Source organism: Parasteatoda tepidariorum, chromosome 6 (genome assembly GCF_982258835.1).
Source record: "Parasteatoda tepidariorum strain Cologne lab strain chromosome 6, Ptep-v5.0, whole genome shotgun sequence".
In the NCBI taxonomy this organism is placed as follows: Eukaryota; Metazoa; Arthropoda; class Arachnida; order Araneae; family Theridiidae; genus Parasteatoda; species Parasteatoda tepidariorum.
The window spans coordinates 1,262,269-1,286,038 of record NC_141760.1 but is presented as its reverse complement, the minus strand read 5'-3'; the positions used below and the strand labels follow the sequence as shown (position 1 = coordinate 1,286,038).

Sequence of the window (23,770 nt, the reverse complement as noted above, 5' to 3'; positions counted from 1 at the left end):
AATAAAATACATATATTCTTCGTGAAAATATTAAAATGAATTAATACATTAAAAACAACTAAAAGGTGGAAAACGATAAATTAAAAGCTTTAGAAAGTAAGCAATACTCTCAACAAAAGGAGATGCATTCTAAAAGCACGACGCAGCGAGTGATTTTTCTTTTTAATTATGGCTATTATATAAACAGAATGGCCATCCACAATGGTAAGATTCCTCGTTTCAACCAAATTTCACAATGCCTGCAGGTTTTTAAAATAAGACAGAACAATTCATTTTTGTTTTCCTTTCTTCTTCTAAAGATTTCTGCCTTTTAGTGAAATGACGACAGCTATAAATTTTCATTCAAAATGACGAATATCAAAGCTTTGTTGGAAATTCAGTGTATATATGAGAAAACTGATCGTTATTTCTAGTGTGGCGGCTTTTCATTACAGTTCTTCAATTCTGAGAGTGATATCGGGCGAATAAAGTCGGTTAAAACCATTTTAGAAAATTATTGCTCCATTAAAAAACTTCATCCAGCAAAAGTAAGTTATTTAGTATTATTAAAAATTTTTTGTGAACTTGCTTTCGTGATTGTAACGATGGAATTTTAAAATTGTAATTTTGACCACTTATCCGACTAGATAGAGTACTTACAGCTTTGCAGAAGTTTTGTGCCTTATAGCAATTCAAGCTTTAATCGTTTTTTTTGAAAGCTAAAAGATGAATTTTTTTCACGATATTATTCTCTAAGGCAATTTACCGTCGATTAAAAACCTTTTTCCGATTCACTTTTAATGAGAGCTCTGTATGGGTTGACATTGTGTGTCTGCTCTGAGATGTTCGTTGGTCATCAAACCAAGAACCTTCGATAAAAAGCACCGACCCTGCAGGGTGAGTTAGAAAGCTTTTTATAGAGTAGTCGCTGCAAATACAATTTTCGTCAGTGGTCCGACCGCTTCAAGCAGAATTTACTTCCAAATACAATTTATAGTGGATCGAAATATTGACATCTTTCTGATTATCTAGAACCATGATTTCGAACTGGCGGCCCGCGAAGCTTTTTTTGTGGCCCGCGAACTAAAATATATTAGTTGTCATTTTTTTGCGAAAAATTTTTGTAAAAAATATATATGGGCTTAAAATACTTTTCTCATTAATAAAAACCGTTTCTGTGAGATTTAACATACCAATGGTGCAAAAAAATTTATTTCTCAGGTTTTGCGTCCAAGAAAATATTTATTCAAATACAAAAATAATCGTGTATGTTGTTTATTTAATTTTTGTTGTATTTTGTGAATATAATTTAGCGTATCAGAAATTTTCTCGAAGAAATTCTCCGGTTTTTGAAACCACTCATTTTGAACGAACACACAAATTTTAAATGTAAATATCTATTCTCTGGTGATTGCAGCAGACAAACCTCAATTTTCTTATTGAACATTTTGTGTTCTACTATGTAAGACTAACCTTTCTAAAGTTTTATATCTTAACAATCTGTTGCACGTTAATTGTTTAATACACAGGTGCACATTAAAGTTATTGTAGCCCGAATTTTCAAATATGCAATTAAATATTTTTAAAATTCTATTTCTTATTTTAATTTGTAATTCAATACTTTTGTTTTCTGCAACTTGATAAAAATCTGACAGAAAAATTTAATGTTCCTTCAAACATAAAATGTTGATAAAGTTGCGGCCCGCCATTTGATTTGTGTCATTTAATTGTGGCCCCCGGCCTCATGTAAGTTGGAAACCCCTGATCTAGAATGCTGAAATTCTATCTGGATTCCGAAGCCTGATGACAGTTCTATTTCTAAAACGTTGTAGCGGAATTTATCTCCCTTTTATTACCTATCGAAATTTCGACCACACTTTACTACAAAGAAGAAAGTAATTATGTTTTTATGAAATCTAGAACGAGATAGGAAATCTCTTTTTAATATATTTCTGTTAAAATCGAAAATGATCCTTTTTACATTTTAGAAAGGACTGTGGAGTTAGAAAATTTGCGCTTATGAAATTATTTATAATTATGTAAACAACTGTTTTCGGTGGTAATATAAATATATTAAAAAGATTATGTGAGCTATCTCGAATGAAGGATAATGAATTATATTACTTATTGCGCAGAATGAAAGAATCACATTTGAACTTATTTGAGTGTACAAAGTGCGCACAAAATAAACATACCGTTTTTCTTCTTTTTTGTTGTTGACGGATTTGGATTTTTGACTCCCGAAATATAGGGGGCAGCCGCAATCTGGAAATAGGGTCCCAACAGTTTCGTCAGGAGAGCGATCCGAAGTTTGGCCCCCTTAATGCTAATTTTACTTTTTGTGTATTTTGCCGCATCTCGAGAACTTTCGAGAATTCTCGAGAACTTTACAATTTTCTGCACACACTTATAAAATATGTTTATCCAAAGATAATTATGCAAAAAATAATTTTAGTTTATATTTATTACTTTATTTAATAATAGTCAGAAAAATTTTGAATTGTAAGGTACATAATTTTTTACATTATTTTAAAGTATGTAATTTTGAATAGCAAAATACAAAATTTGAGCAAAATCGTTATTTTGCTGTATCTTGAGAACCTTCCAAACGGATTTAAAAATTTTAACACATATTTAAAAAATTCGTTTGCCCAAAGATAATTTTATACAGAAATAATTTTTAGTGACTGTTTTGTTTTTATTATTTTATTCAACAACAGTCGAATAAAATTTAGAATTATTAGGTACACAGTTTTTTACATCATTTTAAAGAATATAATTTTACATGGCAAAATACAAAAGAGAAATCGATTGAATAGTTCTTGAGAAATTAAATTTTAAACATAGGACTTTGGTTTTTTTTGGAATTTTATAACTTAGAAGCTATTTGACCGATTGCACCCAAATGTTGTATTTTGACATTTAAAATGGTGTAAAAATTTATATTTCTTCAGTGAAATAAAGTTTGTATGAAATTATTGAGTTGCGCGGAAAGTAATTTCATTTTTTTCCCATCAGAGAACTTAATTGTATTTTTTTACGGTTCTACTTCACACCTAAGCCGTATAAACATTTAAATATTTTGACAGCTGGTAATAGCAAGGCTTGACTGTGAAAAATTAATTAGCATATTTGAGGTTACCCTTTTGAAGATTAAAACTGCTTCGTGAACATCCGATCATTAGACAGAAGTTGTCGTTGGCCATTAAGGCAGAAGGGATGCGATTGTGCTTGTTTTCCAGTGGCGCCATCTATGGCCAAGAATTACACTGTTGCCACACCCATATGTCGCACGGACTCATTCATTTAGGGGCGGACTCATTCATTTATCCACAGATTGTAATGTTGACCTGAACCAGAGAACTAACAATCTCCAATTCAGTACTCCCAGAGGTATTGATTTGTTATGAAAACGTGAAGGACTTTGCGACTCTACAGATTTAACGTGTACCAGTCACCATTTACGACAGTCTTCGGCCGGCTGGATTCAAACTCCCGTTCTCACGGACTTGAGTCCAGCGCCCTGCCAACCAGGCTATCCACCCTCATTAGACAGAAGTTAATTTGGAGATATATTTTTAATTTTGAGCAATATGAGTGTGATATATTGATATGTATTTCTTTTAACGAATTTATATAAATATTTTTAAAATTGTTTTCGGTAGTTATGCTATAAAACAAAATTCTTTTTAAAATGAACTGTCTTTTACTTTAATTGAGCATTGAAAAATAGACTGGTTCATCATCAGGGATGCTTCCTAGGTCGTCGCAAAGCCCTAGTTTTATGAAGCTCTCATTTTATGAAGCTCTAATTTTATGAAACTCTAGTACTACGCAAAAAAAAAACTATTACTATTGCGGAAAAATATAAAAATTTACAGTTTGAAATTACACTAGCTTAATAGTAATAATAATACTCTTTTGAGATTTGGCCAAAATTTTAATAGAGCATAAGTTAGAGTCGACTCTTCAGCTCTGGTTTTAGGTGTGATGAAGTTTGAACTAATTTTTTTTTATCAACTTAAAAAACGTTAAACAATTAAAATTTTACCATTTTCATTTGTGTATCGAAACAATCTAGACAACTGAGATCAATGGTTCAAAATCAGTTCAATATTTGAAGTAAACTCCCGATTACCTGTGAACCAGAATTTCGCCAAAATCTCTAGCGTGTACTAAGTTATACGACAAATACTATTTTTTAATTTTATTATGATGTCTTTTGCATAACCGATTTTATTCCACTACATTTAATCTGCGTGAGGTTCCGTTTTTTAATATTTGTGCGTGTTTCAGAGGCTCCTGAACTTGATAACTTGATCAGGTCGCCTTCGGGCAATCCCTGTGGGGTTAGACCAAACTCTTGCTAGCTCGCATGCCTCTTTTCTCCACAGAAACAATTGTAGTGCTCTAGCTTGTGGGTGACTTGGGGTCTTGTGCCGTTGGATCAGCAATTTCTTCGTGTTCTCGCGCTGTTGAGGCAGTTGCTGTCTAGGCGATGCATCTGCAAATGCTTACGCATGCGTCGCGTAAGCAAATTCTTCACAATATTTTGCCCACCACCGTCGTTTTGCTTTGCTGCATTAAAACTATAACATTTAAAAACGTGAAATTATGATAGTGAATAGAAAAATGTACAATGAATGCAGCGAAATAAAAAAAAAAGTATGCTTATAGTTAATTAGATTCGAGAATTATTAATTGCATAACGTGGGTCACTCTACAGACCATGCAGCTACAGAGTTGGAAGCTGAAAAGGTCACTTTTTATAAATTTATTATTATTCGAATGTTATTGCACTTTTAGTATATTTTTTTTCTCTTTTTTTTGTGAAATTTTGCTCTACTCTTTCCTTAAGTAATGACTGTATATCTTTTCTTGCAAGAAAATTTGGAAAATTCATGAGACTTTCGAGATTTTTAAGTAATACGCTCACTCTTTTTTTTTTTAACAGCTTCCCTTACCATTTTTTTTTGTTGAAAAAAATGCAAAAAATCAACATATTTTTTTATTTCATTCATAAACACAAGGAACTAAAGTAAAACATAATTCACAAGTTATAAGTTGAAATTTTGATTTTTTTATGCGCAAAAAATATTTAATTTACCATCAGTTTCCCATTCAAATTTATCTCGGGCAAATGAAAAAAGTTAAATATTAGTCTTTGTATACATTTTCATAATCTGAACAATCACCTGCATTACTTTTACTTTCGCTCGGGAAAGCCATTTTTTTTTTCTATGCAAATTCAGAAACCATCAATTGCACAAAACACGTCCCACAAAAATTAAGAAACTTTCAATCACAGCAGATTATCATTATTTTTTGCTTTGCTTCCGGCCGAGTAAAAACGTGATAAAACAAAACGTATTGGCGAATTCTACTATTCCCGAGTTAACTCGGGATAATCAGGAAAGCGGTTAAAAAAAAAAAATTTAAAAGAAGTTATCTAATTTTTTCTCATTTTATTTCTTTAAAAATTTAAATAACGACTATTTATCCCTTTGTATCTCTCTCGATATTTATTTTATATGTTCGCGGTTTTGCTGATGTTGAAAGTAACAAAAAAAAATAATGTGAATAAATAGAAGAGATTGAAAAATTAGATATCGCTGCATATAATATCTTATCACTTATATTAAAATGTAAAACTCTGCATTCATGAATTCAGGAGAGATAAAACTTTTTGTTTATTCGAATCTATATAAAATGACATGAGGATATTTTATGTTATTATATCGTTTCAAGTACTTCTCTTCGATTTCTTCTGATTGTGTCCCAAGTTCTGTTTTCAGGCAAGTTTCAGGTTTCCAAATCCAAGGCAATAATTCAATTCGTTTCTTTTGTCGGTGGCAAAAGGTAGGAAATGCATACGTTACCGTCCGTGAATGACAGAAATCGAGATAATGTCGACATTCACATAGTCGATTGGGTGAATGTCTGAAATATTTGTTATATCCGATTGGATATTAATTTACTTGTCGATATTATTACATTTCTTCGATATTTTAGTATCTGCTGAGGATAGATTAGGAGAAACATCAGTGTTCGGAGTACCGGTGAAATGCATTCTGACCAGTGGCTCTTGACCTTGAGAAAACATTGATGTAGGACATACCGGGCAAGGGCACTGAACCTTAAAATAACATTAATGTAGGGCATGCCGGGCAAATGTATACCGGGCAGTAGCACTTAACTAGACCTAAATATTTCGCACCTTTTACTAAAGCGACTATGTGATTGTCAACATTCACCGGTGGAAGTCAACGACCACTCATTTCTGTTATTCACAGTAACACGTTATACACAGTAACACGTACTTTTTAATAGTGACAGGCACAGAAGAAAGAATTTATTTTCGATTTCAGAATTTGGAAAACGTTATTCTTTATCATTTTTTTAATAATTTTTTCGCCTAAAAATGTCTATGATTTTCACTCTTAAATCAGAAAAATAAATGTCAGAGTAGGGAATATCGAACAAGTATATGCAATGGCTTTTAACTTCAGAAACTATCAGCGATCGGAATACCGAGTGATGTGATGAGTATTTCGTTTTTTATCACATTTCACAAACGCGATAGTTATTGTTAATAAAAACTTGGATAACAACTCGGGATAAGTGTTGTCCGGTATTTACTATAATGTTCTTTTTAAGACTAGTGCAAAAACATGATTTTGGACAAATTTTTTAAAATCGAGTATTTTATAAATTTGAAATTCTTGTAATCTTAAATATCTTGTTTGTACTCCAATTATTTACAAAGTTATAGCGGTTTTTGTGATAACACTGGATAGACTAGTGATTTTAAATGCGTTTATCTCAAAATCAGATTGTTTTCACATTTTACACCACCTTAAACGAGCTATCTCATGTTGTTTTTAAAATGATTGTCAACAATTTTTCATGAGTGTTTATGATTGTAGTTTTACAATGTTTACGAAGAGAAAAAAGTATAATTTCATTTTTTTAAGCATGTTTTTTCAAAATGTTTTAAAATACTGTATTTTTAACGACATTGATAATCACCCCAGAAGCATATGCATTTGTTTTAAAGATAATAGTTCAAAATATAGTAAAATAAAAAGAATAAATAAAAAGAATCTTTCAATATAAAAAGAATTTTTTGCTTATGGAGATAGAATTTTTTTTTTTTTGCAGTCTTTACAGTATATGAAACCTTATTTTAATCTAAAAATGATCATTTAAAAAGCAAAACCAAATTAATAATTAATTTTTGCTATTTTTACGCACAGTAAAACAAATAAACTAGTTTTTTAAAATTTTATATTAATATTTTTTAAAAAAAGTTGTTGAAACTTGTCATCGGATACTTGAAGCAAAAAGTCCCGTATGCAAGTGCCCCGGTATTCCTGACAGCGTTTTTCCAAGGCCATTGCCTATTGCTCATTACGTTGAATTTTTTTTCTTCGTTCTAATTTCTAATTTATCCTAAGTGAGAAATTCATAGCCACTTTCGGAAGAGGAGAAAAAAAAATTTCCGATCTTTGTAATCGAAAACAAATTCTATCCGCTGTTGCTGTGTTGGAAAAAAAATGCTGTGATACATTGCCCCATTTTTCTGCACTTGCAAAAGAAATGGAACAACATAGAGAAGAAGCTTGGAATTGGAGGTTTTGTCGAAAACAGTTCGATCCCCTTACACGCACTTACTTGTTACTCAAGTGTGGCAGAGGCCAACAATAATCAGCGATTTCGATTCTACGAAAGACAAATAAATAAAAACAAGCAACAATGCATTTGCACCACGTGGCAATAAACCAAGACACGAAGAACAAAAGAGACATTTAAAGAGACAACATGTAATTACGACTCAGAACTTACTAACATCTGCATCTTTTTTTATTGTTGTTATAAGTTTGGATTATATTTTTTATGGCATTTTTCGGTGCATTTTCAAGATTGTGACATTTGGTCACATAATGTTTTTCCTCTTTATATTTTAGAGAAATTTTTTACATTTGAGATTTTTTTTCTTTCAAGTATTGAGTCTAATTTTAAGGCGTATATTCTCTAAGAATATCGATATTTCAGACATACATTTTCTAAAAATATGGACTGCGCTACAATTGGAAAAGAAAAAGTGTAATTGTAAGTGTTTCGTGGAGTATTTTCAACTGTAGGAGAATCCGATTTCTATTCCTTCTGCTATGTGATTGATTCTTGACAACAATTTATTGGTTCATGACAACAAGCACTGAAATATCATAAACAACTCATTATAAAGGTGAGCCACGATAAAAAAGGATTAGTATTTTCTTAAATATTTATTAATCCGTATGTAGTTCATAAAGCTACGAAGACTCTCATGAAATTGTGTTTTTTTAACAAATGATATGCTATTTTTAAAGCTAGTGATGGCTGATTATTAAAATTACATTCGTTCCAAAGATATTTGATTTTTAAAAAGTGGCTGATATTATAAAACAGCATACACAATTTAGTAAAGAAATAAAAAAAAGTAATAATTTACACATACAATTAAAGCTAAATGATTACATTTATATTTCATTTCAACTATTTTAGCTATATGTGACGTACATTTTCATTAAACGTAAGTAGCCATTTTTATTTTACAACAGGGCTTTAAAACGTTTGAGTAAATGTATATTAAATGAATTTGAAATTAAAGAATCACCATTTGAAAATTTATACAAGTCTTTGTCATTTTCTATTTTATCTCAAGTGTCAAGAGAAATTAAAATGCATTTCAAAGTTATCTTTGACACTCAAATCTTGCCAATAAAGCCCATTTCTAGCTATCAAATTTACTTCGAAATGAATTCGAAAATGTATCAAATCTCAGCTTCTTATCTCAGTTGAATCACACTTAGTTGAATGAGCAGGAACTAGACTTAAAATTGATCTTGGACACTCTAGCTAACAAATTTTAATTAAAATGAATTTAAAAATATATCAATCCCTTTTTATAGTTGAACCATAACAGAATATGAATAGGAGTTATTAGACTTGAATATGAGCAGAAACAAAATTGTTCTTGGATATTCTAGCTAACAAACTTAATATAAAATGAATGTAAAAATATATCAATCCCTTTTCATAGTTGAATCGTAAGCAGGAACTAGACTTAAAAATGCTCATGGATATTCTACCTCAACATTTTTTTTAAAAGTTAGATAAAAATAATTTACATAATGGATATCTTTAAATTATGTGGTTTATTGCATTGCATACGTAAGACATTCAATCTATTTTTTAATTTATTTACATTTGCATTTCGTTTCAACCCTGCTGTGGCTGTTGATAGGCGTTCATCAACTTTCCTTCATTCAAAAATTGCTTTCATTTGGATTCTTTTACATTTCCCTTTCTATTCTTTTTAAAATCTTCTTTTTTATGTAACGCTGAGCCTTCGACTTCTCCAAGAAGTGCAGTTTGCTTCATTTTGTGGATAGCAAACCCCATCAGCTGTATATCATTCAAAAGTTAGGAGAAAGAATTTAAGTATTCATACAAGAAAATATATCTTTCCCACCAGAGACTTGATTTTATAAAGCAGATGCATACCTGCCAACTTTTACGCATTTGGCGTAAAATTTTATTTTTATGTTTATAGTGGTAGTAAATATATATTTTCTTTACTTTTATAAACTTAATTTTTAAATGATTTTGATCACCACTATTCTTAAAAAAATTAAGCATCTATATTAATATGTCTTACTATCATGGTCGTAAGCTTAAGCTTTTTCAAATACAACGTATTTTTTTTTTGCTTAAAATTGAAATTTTAATTCCATTTCATTACCACTGGGAAAAATCATAATGGAAGTGATTAAAAGTTGGAAGGTATGCAGATGTCATGATTTTATTAAAAAATAGCTTTCATTTGTTTTGATATTGTAGTGATTCTGTTCTTGTAGTGTTTGATACTAAAAATAGGTTGATTTTATGGGTTGATTTGCGATTCTAACAGTTATTCATGATTGTTAGGTTATAGTTTACCAATTTTAGTTAGCACCATGTATGCTATTTATGAAAGTTGGACACCATCTCAATTAAAAAAAAAAAAAGAAGTCATAAGTTTGTGTTCTTAAAAATCCCTTGTCATTTAATTTTTCATTATTAGAATACATACTCAATATATTATTTGATACCTAATATATATTACTCAAATATATTATTTGAATTCTTAAACGTATGCTAAAATAAAAGAATTATTCATTGATTTCATCTCGAAATTTTGTCTAATTAGAAAGATGTCACTCAATTGAAAAATTCTTTTAAAAAATTTAAGATGATACATTTTAAATGATACATTTAAATGATACATTAAATGATACATTTAAATGATACATTTTAGTTCTTAGCAATGTTTGCATAGTGTTGGGATATTTTTGCTGTTCATATGTATAACAAACAATAATTCCTTACAATAAACGTTTATACACGATTCCTTACAATAAACGTTTATACATGATTGTATAAGAAAAGATGCTTCAATGGGGGATGATCCCCAACAAGGCCGGTGATGTCATTTTTAATAAATCTTGTTTAATAGCACAAAATGAAATTGATGGAAAACGCTTTATCATTTGAGCTTTCTTTTAAAAAATAAGAAAACTACTTAGAAAATTGCTTGAAACGATCTTTAAGATATTCAAGTCGGAAATTTTTTTATTAGTTGCCAAATACTATTCTCTAAAAAATTTTGAGAAAAAAATTTCAAATTTTTACCACACATACGTAGCATAAAGGAACTACTTTAATGACTCATATCTTGCGCAGTTTTAAGTACATTCTTTTTAAAATTTAAAAACTATAACTTTATAATTCATTTTGAATTTCTTTAAAAAGTTTGCTTTATTTTATTGAATATTTTTAAAGTTATAGCAAAAAAAAAACACAAAAAAAGCGCAAGACAAAAAAATTTAGTTTTATTATAAAAATGCTGTCCATATCTCCATAAATATCTAAGCTAGGTTTACGAAATTTTGCGCTATAGCATATAATAACCAAAATAACTGCTACAAGTTACAAATTTATTCCTATCTTGTTTGGCATAGTGTGTCCAAAAATACAATTTTCCAATTGTAAATTGTTGTCTATCTCTCAAACTCTAAAGTATGAGGCATCCTAACACATGATTGTCTTCTAAAGTTATAAAATGATTTTCTCATTACTTCTTGAGAAATGTGAAAAAATGCATAAAAATGTATTAGTACAGAAGTGCTTCCATCATTTTGTCCAACCCTTGTGTGTGTGTGTCCATATGTATATGTGCATGTACACCGAAGAGCCATTACATTATGACCACCCTGCTAATAACATGTAGGACCACTTTTAACCCTCTAAACTGCTAGCACCAGCCGTGGCATTGAATCCTGGTGCTGATAGGTAGTCTGAGGTATCTGGTACCAAGCGCTCACAAACTGGTCATGCAATTCCCTCACATTGCGGGGGGGGGGGGTAGCGTGGCAGCACGAATTTGGTTTTCCAAGTAGGACCACAAATTCTCTATTGGATTAAGGTCAGGTGAATTTTGGGGCCAAGACATGACTTGAAAGTCACTGGAATGTTCCTCGACGATTCGACCCTTATGACATGGTGCATTATCCTGTAGGTAATTACCATCCTCCGCAGGAAAAACTGTTGCCATGAATGGGTGAACCTGGTCTGCAACTATGTTCAAGTAGCTTAGAGACGTCAGGGATGATTATGGGTCTTAATGTGCCCCATGAAAACATTGTTCCTGAGCGAGCCCATTGTTATGGATGGAGGGTGGTCATAATGTAATGGCTCTTCGGTGTATATATATATATATATATATATATATATATATATATATATATATATATATATATATATATATAATCACTATTTGCTATATTCTAACTTTAATTATTAAAAAGGGATAATTGATTTCATTACGATGATAAATTGGTTTTATGGCAATGGCATTCCATTTTGCAATAGAATTTCATAATTAATTGTTTTCATGTGTTGTTAGACATTTCAAACTCATTGTCGATGACGTTGTTTGTTTATTTGAAGAATAGAAAATCTGTATTCAATTCTTAATTTATCCGCTTCATTGCGCACCGTTTATTGAAAACTATCATTCTTGTTACTTAAGAACAAAGAAAAACAGCAGCAGTTGTGTTATAAAACATCTTTCTAGAATGGGAAGGCTTTTTTTTGTGTGTGTGAGTGGGTTTTCTATTTCTTAAACAAAAACTGCCTGCTTTTCAACATTTATTGACCCTCCATTATGTTCAGAACAGTAAAATTCATCTTTGTTATTTTATGGTACCTTCCATTTAAGAAAGCTTCCATTAAAGGAATAATCAGCCCTTAATTAACAAATTACGTCTACAGTCGAGAAAAAAATGTTCGCTCGTTCGTCTTCATTTTGAAAAAAGTTCAAAATGAAGATAAAACAAAGGAAAATTAAGAACATATGAAAAAAAGGGGGGGGGGGCAAAGATAAATAACAATAAAAAAAATAAATAACTGGAAGAAAAAAAAAAGGATAAAATTAAAAAAAATTTTTTTTAGCCATAATTTCATAGTCAAGATAGTTTCATAGTTATCATGCCCGTAGATTTTCCTTTCAGGAAATGGAAATAGTAGAAAAACAAATTGGGTTAAAAGACGGTGTTATACGTGAAAGCGTCTCTGATTTTCGTGCACCTTTGGTTTTATGAAAAAAAAAGGATAATTCTACAAGGGTTTGTGTAGATTTTCGGATCGTTTTCTCCTCCCCCTTTTAGAAGATGTAATTAATCAGTTAGGTGAGGCTACAGTATTTAGCAGTTAAGATTTGAAAGCAGCTTTTCATCATTGCGAAGTTGATGAAAATAGTCGTAAATACACTTCATTTATTACACATAACGGACAATACGAATTTTTAAAAGTACCCTTTGGTTTAGCAAATAGCCCTAGTGTTTTTCAAAGATATATTTTGCATGTGTTTCAAGATATTATAAGAGATAAAACTTTAGTGATTTACCTAGATGATATTTTTATTCCTGCTGAAGATGAAATAGAAGGTTTCGCTAAGTTACAACGTGTTTTACAAACGACTTCTGAGTACTGATTAGAATTAAATTTCAAGAAATGTCAGTTTTTGAAGCGGTCAATAGAATGTCTAGGTTATAAAATTGAAAATGGAATTATTAGTCCTTCCCCTTCGAAAACATTAGCAGTTAAAAATTTCCCGCAACCTAAAACACAAAAACAATTAATGAGTTTCCTTGGATTAACAGGATATTTCCGTAAATTTATTCCAAATTATAGTATAATAGCCAAACCTCTCAGTGATTTGCTTAGAAATAATGCTGATTTTAGATTCGATAATGAACAAAAAGAAGCTTTTCAAAAGCTCAAGATAGCCTTAACGAATGACCCAGTTATTCATTTATCCAGACAAAATTCTGAATTAGAACTCCATACAGATGCTAGTAGTTTTGGTTTCGGAGCAGTTCTTCTTCAAAAAGCAGACAATGGTAAATTTTATCCAATCCATTATTTTAGTAAAAGAACATCCCAACAACAAGAGAAATATAGTAGCTATAAATTAGAAACTCTTGCCATAGTTCAAGCTCTAAAAAAATTTCGAAACTATTTGTTAGGTGTAAAGTTTAAAATTATAACCGATTGCGCTGCTCTCCAAAGCACAATGAATAAAAAAAAATTATCCCTAAAATTGCGCGGTGGGCGTTGTATCTTGAGGAGTTTCACTTTGATATGATACATCGGCCTGCTACACAAATGAAGCATGCTGATGCTTCAAGCAGCAATTTTGCTCTTATAATTCAGCATGATGAGGTAACCATGAAAATAGTAGCTGCCCAAAAAGAGGATGAGCAAATAAACACTATTAAAACATTAATTGCCTATGGAAATGATAATATACTCTTTATTAAAAATGACATGACATCGATACGATAATGGTAGGGATCTTTTAGTAATACCAGTAGCGATGCAAAATGATATCATGAAAGAAGTTCATAGTAAGGGACATTACGCACTCACTAAAACTGAAGAAGCTATAAAATACAAAATTATTATATTCCTGGTCTAAAAGTGAAAATACAATCTGTCATAGCGAACTGTGTTGACTGTATTTTATGCAACCGAAAGCGTGGAAAGAAAGAAGGTTTCTTAAACCCGATTCCTAAAGAAGATGTACCTTTAAGTACATACCACATTGACTTTATAGGTCCATTGTCTTCAACAAAAAAGAAATATCAGCATATTTTTTCTGTGATTGATGGTTTTTCGAAATTTGTATGGTCAAAATCCGTCAAAAATGTAAGTGCTCAAGCTGCTTTAGAGAAATTGCGGTTACGACAGACAACTTTTGGTAATCCCTCCAGAATTATCGCAGAACGTGGTGGTGCATAGGTGTCTAAAGAATTTAAGGACTATTGTCAAGAAGAAGATATTCACCATATTCTTATTACTGCTGGAGTACCTCGTGGAAATGGTCAAGTCGAGAGATTGCACGAAACTCTCATTCCTATTCTCACAAAGTTATCCATCGATAATCCAATGGACTGGTATAAACACGTAAACGATGTGCAGCGATTAGTAAATAGTACAATTTCCACATGTACAAACAAAACGCCATTTCAACTAATGATAGGAATACCCGTGAAAAACAAAGAAGATTTACGGATTAAAGAAATTTTTACTGACGAATATAAAAACTACTTTATGAAACAACGAGAAGATCTTAGAAGTGATGCACAGCAACGAATTATGGAAATTCAAGGGCAGAATAAATCAACCCACATCAGAAAGTGCAAACATACCCACAAATACAGAAAAGTTGACTTAGTGGCGATTCAAAGAACACAATTTGGAACTGGTTTAAAGTTGCGTCCAAAGTTCCATGGTTCTTACATGATTGTTAAAGTGAAATGCAATGACCGATATGAAGTAGAAAAAGTTGGGCAACATGAAGGTCCTAACTTCCACTGCTGTTGACTATATGAAGCCATGGATAAATTAGTGCATATTTACTGATAGAACGAGGCAGCTTTGTTTTTTCCTTCTAAAATTTGTTAATGTTTTGTATACTGGTTCGTTTTTTTATCTTTTCAGATTTCTTAGTCATTGTCAAGTTTCGTGGACGAAACCCGTCAGATGCCCGAGAATGTGAAGGAGTTAGAGAGCCTACTACTCTCTATGTGAGAGGGAGAGACTCAGGCATTCTTTGTGAATCATTGTGTGAGAACGAAAGTGTAAAAGCCTGTGTGGCAAACAAAAAGACTTTATCTATTTTTCACAGCATGTCTGTGTGACAAATTTGAAATCGAAAGTTTATATCTCTTGAAAATAAAATCGAAATTCTAAATCGTTTAGAAGGCGGGGAAAAACTATCGTCGGTTTCAAAATCAACCAAGTTGAATGAATCTACAATTCGAACCCTAAAGAAAAATGCAGACAATATGAGGAAAACTGTGGCAGATGGCTGTCCGTTAGGTGCGAAACGTGTTACTCGCACACGAAATTCTAATCTGGTTAAAATGGAACGGGCGTTAATGATCTGGTTGGAAGACTGTATACCCAAAAAGATTCCTATCAGTGGAAATCTTATCAAGCAGAAAGCACTTAAAATCTATGAGCATTTAAGGAATATTGGGCATTCTTCTGCAGAGCTAGAAAATCATTCGTTTGTCGCGAGTAAAGGGTGGTTTGAAAAACTAAAAAAAAGGTACTCATTACACAATATTAAGTTTCAAGGAGAACAGGCCTCAGCAGATGCTGAGGCTGCCGAGAATTATAAGCTGGAATTAGCTAGAATTATCAATGAAGGGGGCTATTCACCTCATCAGATTTTTAACGCCGATGAGACGGCATTATATTGGAAAAAACTACCATCTAGAACCTTCATTTTGAAAAATCAAAGGCGTGCTCAGGGGTTTAAACCTTCAAAAGAACGTGTCACCCTTCATATGTGCAGCAATCTATCAGGGAGCCTGATGATAAAACCTATGATAATAAATCGTTCTTCAACTCCCCGTGTTATGAAAAACATTAATAAGACCGAATTGCCTGTATTCTGGCGATCTAATAAGAAAGCTTGGATGACCCAAGATTTATTTAAGGATTGGTTTTATAATTGTTTTATCCCGGCAGTGGAAACCCATACGATGGAAAAAAATTTGTATTTCAAAGTTTTATTGGTTCTTGATAACGCTGGTTGCCACAACATACAACTGAATCATCCAAATGTAAAAATTGTCTTCCTTCCTCCTAACTGCACGTCGTTAATACAACCTTTGGACCAAGGAGTCATTCAAACTTTAAAAATGCATTACACACGCCAAGTTTTTCAAACCATTTTCGACAGATTAGAAAGTAGTGAAAATAAAACCCTTACTCAAGTTTGGATGGAATTTTCTATTTTAGATTGTATTAGAACCGTGTCATCGGCTTGCGCGGAAATTAAACCATCAACGCTTAATGCGTGTAGGAAACCCCTTTTACCTGAAATGGTTCAAGAAATACAAGATGATTCTACAATTTCACTCCCAGTTACAGAAATAGTAAACATTGCTTCTCGTTTAGGCGATGAAGAATTTTCAACAAACCATCAGGATGTAGAGAACTCGTACTCGGGGAAGAAACTTTAGATGAGGATGAACTGATGGATTTAATTGATGCACCCACCTCAAATCCATTGGTAAACGAAAATAAGAAAAACGAATGGGTGCCAAATGTCGATTTACAAGATGTGAAAAAAGGGCTAAATTTGGCTAAAGAATTAGAACTCCATTTCATTGAAACTGATCATTCAACGGTGCGTAGCGCAAAGTTTAAAAGAGAGTTAAGAAATTACTTAGCTCCCTATAGAGAGGTTTTAGTGGAGTTAGAAAAAAAAAGCTACAATCGAAAACCAATGTGAAGATGAGCCAAGTGAGGAAGACATTTTGCCTATTAAAAGAAGACGAGTTAGGCGACTCATATTATCTGACAGCGAGGATGAGTGTTGAAAGATTAAATTTTACAAAAGTCTTTCTTGTTTTTGTTGGAAAACAGTTTTTTAGTTTAATTTTGGTATCATTTCTTTATATAAACTCTTCAATTCAATAAAAATAATTTATAATTTATCTTGTCCTTATTGGTCTCCACATAACGCGGTACGCACTCACCGCGTTATAGGAGGGTTGACTGTATATATATATATATATATATATATATATATATATATATATATATATATATATATATATATATATATATATATATATATATATATATATATATATATATATATATATATATATATATATATATTTATAACGTCGTTGCTGAGTGGAAGGATTAAAACAGGTCTTAGGCCGGGAAGGAGGGTACAAAATTTATTTATTAATTATTAGACAGGGTAGTCATGAGAAAGTGTAAAAGCGAACACGAAAAGTTGTGTCCCTCGGTTATATGTTAGGGAAAATCTTGCTAAGTAAAATTCGCAAAATGTCTTAATTTAGGGAAGGAGGGAAATCTTAGTGATTGCTATTGGTTTATAAAATAGATAGAGCGTTTCACACAGAGAGCAAAAGGAAAAATGTCCTGCTTTTAATTAAATGCATACTTGGGCAAAAATAGATTTAAGAACAGGATGTGGCTTTTAAAAGTGTGAGAAAGCATTTAGATTTGAATAATTAATTAGGATAACATAATAAGTTTAATTGAAGCTTTTTATATTACATCCCCCCTCGCCAAAAATGTTTAATTACAATCCAAAAATTTTAAAAATTATCTATTTGCAAAATCTTCCCTCTGATAGAAGCACAATTAAAATGAAAATAATCACATTTGTAATGTTAACAATATATAATAGTAATATGAATTAACATTTGTACTCATGGTAAATTTTAGCACAATTAAAAATCTGTAGTAGCATTATCAGCAAATTTAAAATTTTCTTTTTCGACAGGTTTTTTTTTTGACTTAACAGTTTTTTCAGTTCCAAGTCTTTTGTTTGAAGATCACAACACAGCTTTTTCACTGTAAGAAGTATTCTTCATAATAACACAATTCAAGTTAACTCTTCAATCAAGATGACAAAAATTTATAAACATTTGTTAGAAATGTGTAATTTAAAATGTAAAACACAAAATACAAAAAACAGTTTTACAGGAAAAATTTAAATCTGGAATTAGACCTTAGTTTTGTTTTTATTTAACTTTATTATTTACCTTTCATATTTCCCACTTTAATAACAAAATATTTGAAAATTTTTTTGTAAAATTTCCTGAAGTTAGGAATCTATTAATTTTCTTGGATTTGCACAATTCTGTCAACATGATTTTGACAATGTTACGCACCATTATCTCATTTAGTCTCAAGAATATTTGAAAATTCAAGATTATTTTCAGTTCAGCTATTTAAATCTTTGTTTTTAAATCTATTTTTTGTCTTATTTTTTATTTAAATTCACTTTGATTACATTCTTGTTATTCTCATTTTTTTAATTCTATGTCCAAAATTTTCTTTTATTTCTTTCCTTTATTTTTCTTTTCTTTCTTTCTCTTATTTTTCTTTTCTTCCTATTTTCTCTAGATTTATTTATACTTTTATTTTCTTTCGTGGTATTTTTATTGCAATTATTAACCCGGATTTCAGGAAATATGTAAAGACAAATTGCTTTTAATCAGAAAAGGGGATCAGTCTTCTCAGATTTTACATTACAACCAGCTTAACACAATTTATCACTAATTGAAATCCAAGACAGAGCTTTCAAATTTAATATGGTATTAAGGTAAATCAGTTTTTAATTTTTGACTGATCTAGCTATTTTCCTTATTTTTAATCTGAAGTGCAAGTTTGGTTAATTTGCAAATTACCTTTTGTTTCCTTTTTTTCTCATTAATATCTTTCTTTCTTTCTTTTTGGACATATATTTTTTTTTTAAATTTTAGTTCGGATATTTTTTAAAGTATTTTTTATGCAGAGATCTTAATTGGTTATTTAATTTGTCACAATTGTGTGTTAAGAAATTCTAATATTTCCATTTCCATTTTAAATGTGTTTTTGAAGTGAATTTGGTTACTAATACTTTTCAATTTGTGTTTGATCATTTTCCTATCTGTGTGCTGGAATTAAAGTTCAGAAATAACGAAACGATTTGTTATGGAAATTACTGAGCTAGAACAGAGCTATGAACTAATTACCAACGTTGGACTCAAGCATTGATGTCTGGTTTCACATTTCAATTCAAATTCTAACAACAAGTACTTTATTCATTTTCCAAATTATTTGCATTAGTTTTAACCTTTCTTGATTTAATTTATAATTTCTGCCACACAGCAATTGCATTCATATATTAAAATTGAATTTCAATAATTATTGTAGTTGCATTTAGAAGAAAAAAATTTTTTAATGGCAAAATTTTTTTATTCATCTTAATCCTAAACACTACAGTAAAACAACAATATAAATTCTACTAATCAAAAAATCATAAAAGCTGTAACACATAAAACAATAAATTTGAAAATAATTTCTCGAAACATTTCTTATGACAATCAATTCACTGAAAATAAAAATTTCAAGAAAAAAAATTTCAACTGTAAATACGATCAATATATAAAAATTTATTGTTTTAATTGAAACATCTAGTATGAGAAAATTTTTTTTTTAAAATCATAATCTATGATTTTTTGTATTTTACATGGATGCTTTTTTTTTATTAATCAATAAAAACTCAAGAAATTGTTTTATGAGAAATGTAAAAAAAATTAACACAAAAGGATACGTGAAAAAGTTCGAATTAGTCCAAGAAAATATTTTGAAAACTGCAACATCAGAGATAAAACTGCGTTGAAACTCCATGAACACAATTCCAAAAGCAAAGACGAGAGCTGCTAGGGAAAAAATTTGTTTCTTTGTTAAGAGGGATCATATCTCTCCTTGAATGAGGCGAGGTGAGAACAATTTATTGACAATAAAATTCAGAGCAGCACTGGGAGTGAGGCAAAACAAAAGTTTCTGTAAGTCACTTGTAAAGGAAAGGGATTTCAATAAAAACATTTTAATTATCAGGAGTTCGATGCAGTTTTTCTTTTTAGTCCAAGGAAAGAAATTGAAGCTCAGCTTTCTAGTAGTATAGTATTCATCGCTTTCAGAACGCAGACATAACATGCAGCATACTCAAAAAGGAAAGTCGATGATCTTTAAGACAAGTTCCACTGGGCGTCATTTATATAAACAATAACTTTGATGATTGAAGCATTTATTTTTTGTTGAAGATACTGGATGGATAATGTATTGCTGTGAGTTAAAGAAGAATTTGACTGATAATTTTCAACTGTCCATGCGAATGAGATATTCGATATTTTTGATGTGCCCTCTTCCGAAGTTGATTTATTTAATTTCAAATGAGATATTTTCCATATTTTTGATGTACCGTACCCACCTCCTTCCCGAGCGTTCAATCCTGTCGACTTATAACGTCGTTGCCGAGTGAAAGGATTAAAACAAGTCTTAGGCCGGGAAGGAGGGTACAAAATTTATTTATTAATTATTAAACAGAGCAGTCATGAGAAAGTGTAAAAGTGGACACGAAAAGTTGTGATCCTCGGTTATATGTTAGGGAAAATCTTGCAAAGTAAAATCCGAAAAATGTCTTAATTTAGGGAAAGAGGGAAATCTTAGTAATTGCTATTGGTTTATAAAATAGATCGAACGTTTCCCACAGAGAGCAAAAGGAAAAATGTCCTGATTTTAGTTAAATGCATACTTTGGCCAAAAATAGATTTAAGAACAGGATGTGCCTTTTAAAAGTGTGAGAAAGCATAATTAATTAGGATAACATAAAAAGTTTAATTGAAGCTTTTTATTTTACATATATATATATATATATATATATATATATATATATATATATATATATATATATATATATATATATATATATATATATATATATATATATATATATATATATATATATATATATATATATATATATATATGTAATAATCCTGGCGGGTTGTAATAACAGGGCTACAACCTTGTTATCAGTGTCGGATCTAGCTTAAAATAATGCAGTCTTAAGCCATCAGACGTTCTAAACAGGTTTAATTAAATGTAGGCTGGTATTGATAACAGTGCACGTCCCCACTCCTGCAAAGGAGGGGGAGTGGACAAGACTCCGGACAATTCCGGCACAGCTTATCAGGATCACATCATGATGAAAAGGACACGCAAAACTATGCGTTCTTACGTTTTATACCAACACAGATTTAAGGTAAAAAGGCACACTTCGTACATTCCTTGTAACCTTACGCATCAAGGAAAATCATTTACTGCTTCCTTATATGGAAGTGAACGAGGGAACGATTCTAAAAATAACTCTTCCTTTGAAATATAAATCTATTTATATTTCAATGGTAGGTTTTCAGCCTTGAATTCCCAAAATAGAATCTCTCTACGCTTATTCTTTAACAAAAACATTTTATGAAAACGAAAGAGTTTTAATTCTTTTATTAATACAAAAGTATTTAATTTATGTATTACATATATATATATATATATATATATATATATATATATATATATATATATATATATATATATATATATATATATATATATATATATATATATATATATATATATATATATATATATATATATATATATATATATATATATATATATATATGTAATAACAGGGCTACAACCCTGTTATCAGTGTTGTATCTAGCTTTAAATAATTGCAACCTTAAGCCATCATACGTTCTAAACAGGTTTATTTAAAGGTAGGCTGGTATTGATAACAGTTCACGTCCCCACTCCTGCAAAGGAGGGGGAGTGGACAAGACTCCGGACAATCCCGGAAAAGCTTATCAGGATCACATAATGATGAAAAGGACACGCAAAACTATGCGTTCTTACGTTTTATACCAACACAGATTTGAGGTAAAAAGGCACACTGTCGTACATTCCTTGTAACCTTACGCATTAAGGAAAATCATTTCTGCTTCCTTATATGGAAGTGAAAAAGGGAACGATTCTAAGAATAACTCTTCCCTTGAAATATAAATCTATTTATATTTCAATGGTATGTTTTCAGCCTTGAATTCCCAAAATAGAATCTCTCTACTCTTATTCTTTAACAAAGACATTTTATGAAAACGAAATAGTTTTAATTCTTTTATTAATACAAAAGTATTTAATTTTTGTATTACATCCCCCCCCCAAAAAAAAAAATTTTTGGTAAGCCAAAATAAAAAAAATTTAGAATACTTTAAATTTAAAATTTTTAGGTTGGTACGAGTGTTTCTTTTTCCCTACTACAAACAAAATTTTTTCAATTATGTGAAGAAGAAAAAAAACAATTATTTACAATAGCAAAAATATGAAAAACATGATTATGCATATTATCTGTTTAGTCAATTAAACAGAAAGAAAAATTAAACATTTATAAACTATTCTACTAAAATTTTCAAAAATTTTTCACACAAAGATATACAAAATTTTTATGCAAATGAACTGGACAACAAGTGGCATTTAATCAGAATTTAAGATTCTGTGTGGTTAAAAGGGGTTATTTACTTGATGAAATACAACTATTCTACAAAATTTTTATGGACAACATGTGTCATTTATTTAGAATTTAATTTCAACATTTGTGGTTTGTGATATTCTCTATGCTTTGATACATGTACTTTTTCAAAATTTTGTTTACTTAACTTTCTTTTTATTTATTTTGTAATCAGTTTCTTGGTCATTCCTTCGTTTTCTTATTTTTCCTTTTATTTTTTGCTTTTGTTACCCTTTACGTATTTTTTCGTCGATATTAACCTGATAATGAACGCATCCATTACCTAGATCTCTCTTCGAATCATTTGATCTTTTTGGACATTCTTTCTTTCTATTTTTTGATGTTTACTTTTACTGAAACATTCTTAACATTCATTTTTTCGATGCTTATTTTTTTGAAACATCATTCTTTTCTTTTTTCGATGTTTACTTTTTTTGAAACATCTTTTTCACCATTATTAACCTTAACATTTTGAGAATTCTGCTGTTTAATGTGCAAAGATAAGTTGTCACTTTTAGAATTAGCAGAGATGATCAGTCTCTTACCAAATAGAATAACAACTGGCCCGACACAATCAATAAACAAACAAAAATCCCTGCAAGTCTACAACCCTACTAAAGGATATGGTAAATCAGTATCAAGTATAAAACTTTGCTGAGTTAAAAATTTCGCCTATCGTAATAAGGGAGACTCACAAATTTTGTTAAGTGTTAACTGTCCGTTTGTTTGGGTTTTACATTTTTTAAAATAGGAATTTTTAGTTTTGACCAAGTCCGAAAAAGTAAAAGTATTACACTTTCTTTCATTTTGTTTGAAAACTCTTCATTGTTAGGTTCAAAAGATAGTTTTGAAAAATTTAATTTTTAATGTGGTTAGATCTAGAAAAATCATTCGGAAACAAAAGTTTAAAAACTTAATTTAGTTTGCCGTCAGTAGTTTAATTGACGTTTGAACCATACATTTTTTTTCCAAAAAAAACATTTTAAATGCACTAAAGAACAATATTATATCATAATTTAAAAAACAAACAATATAAACACTAGAAATGCAATCTAATCATTATAATACTCTATTCCATTATTCAAAATAAAATATTTAGATTACTACTCATATCTAATATTACTAAAATGTTTAATCATAACATTGAGAAAGAAAAAAAATGAGAGAAAAAAAATATATCTACAGTAAATCCTTTCCATTTGCCACACTTTTCTTTTGACCTTCATTTATTTCGTTGAAGAGAGGGGAAAA

The 23,770-nt window shown here is 30.4% G+C and overlaps 1 protein-coding gene across 1 annotated transcript in view; it reads left to right on the top strand.

The window, feature by feature from the left end:
* The first annotated feature begins 359 nt into the window (after positions 1-359).
* LOC107442964 (cysteine-rich venom protein AnHyalC) overlaps positions 360-23,770 on the top strand; it is an 81,936-nt gene continuing 58,525 nt past the window's right edge. Inside the window, exon 1 of the mRNA XM_071179050.2 lies at positions 360-527. The gene's annotated coding sequence lies outside the window, so the exon portion shown is untranslated. The remainder of the gene's footprint in view (positions 528-23,770) is intronic.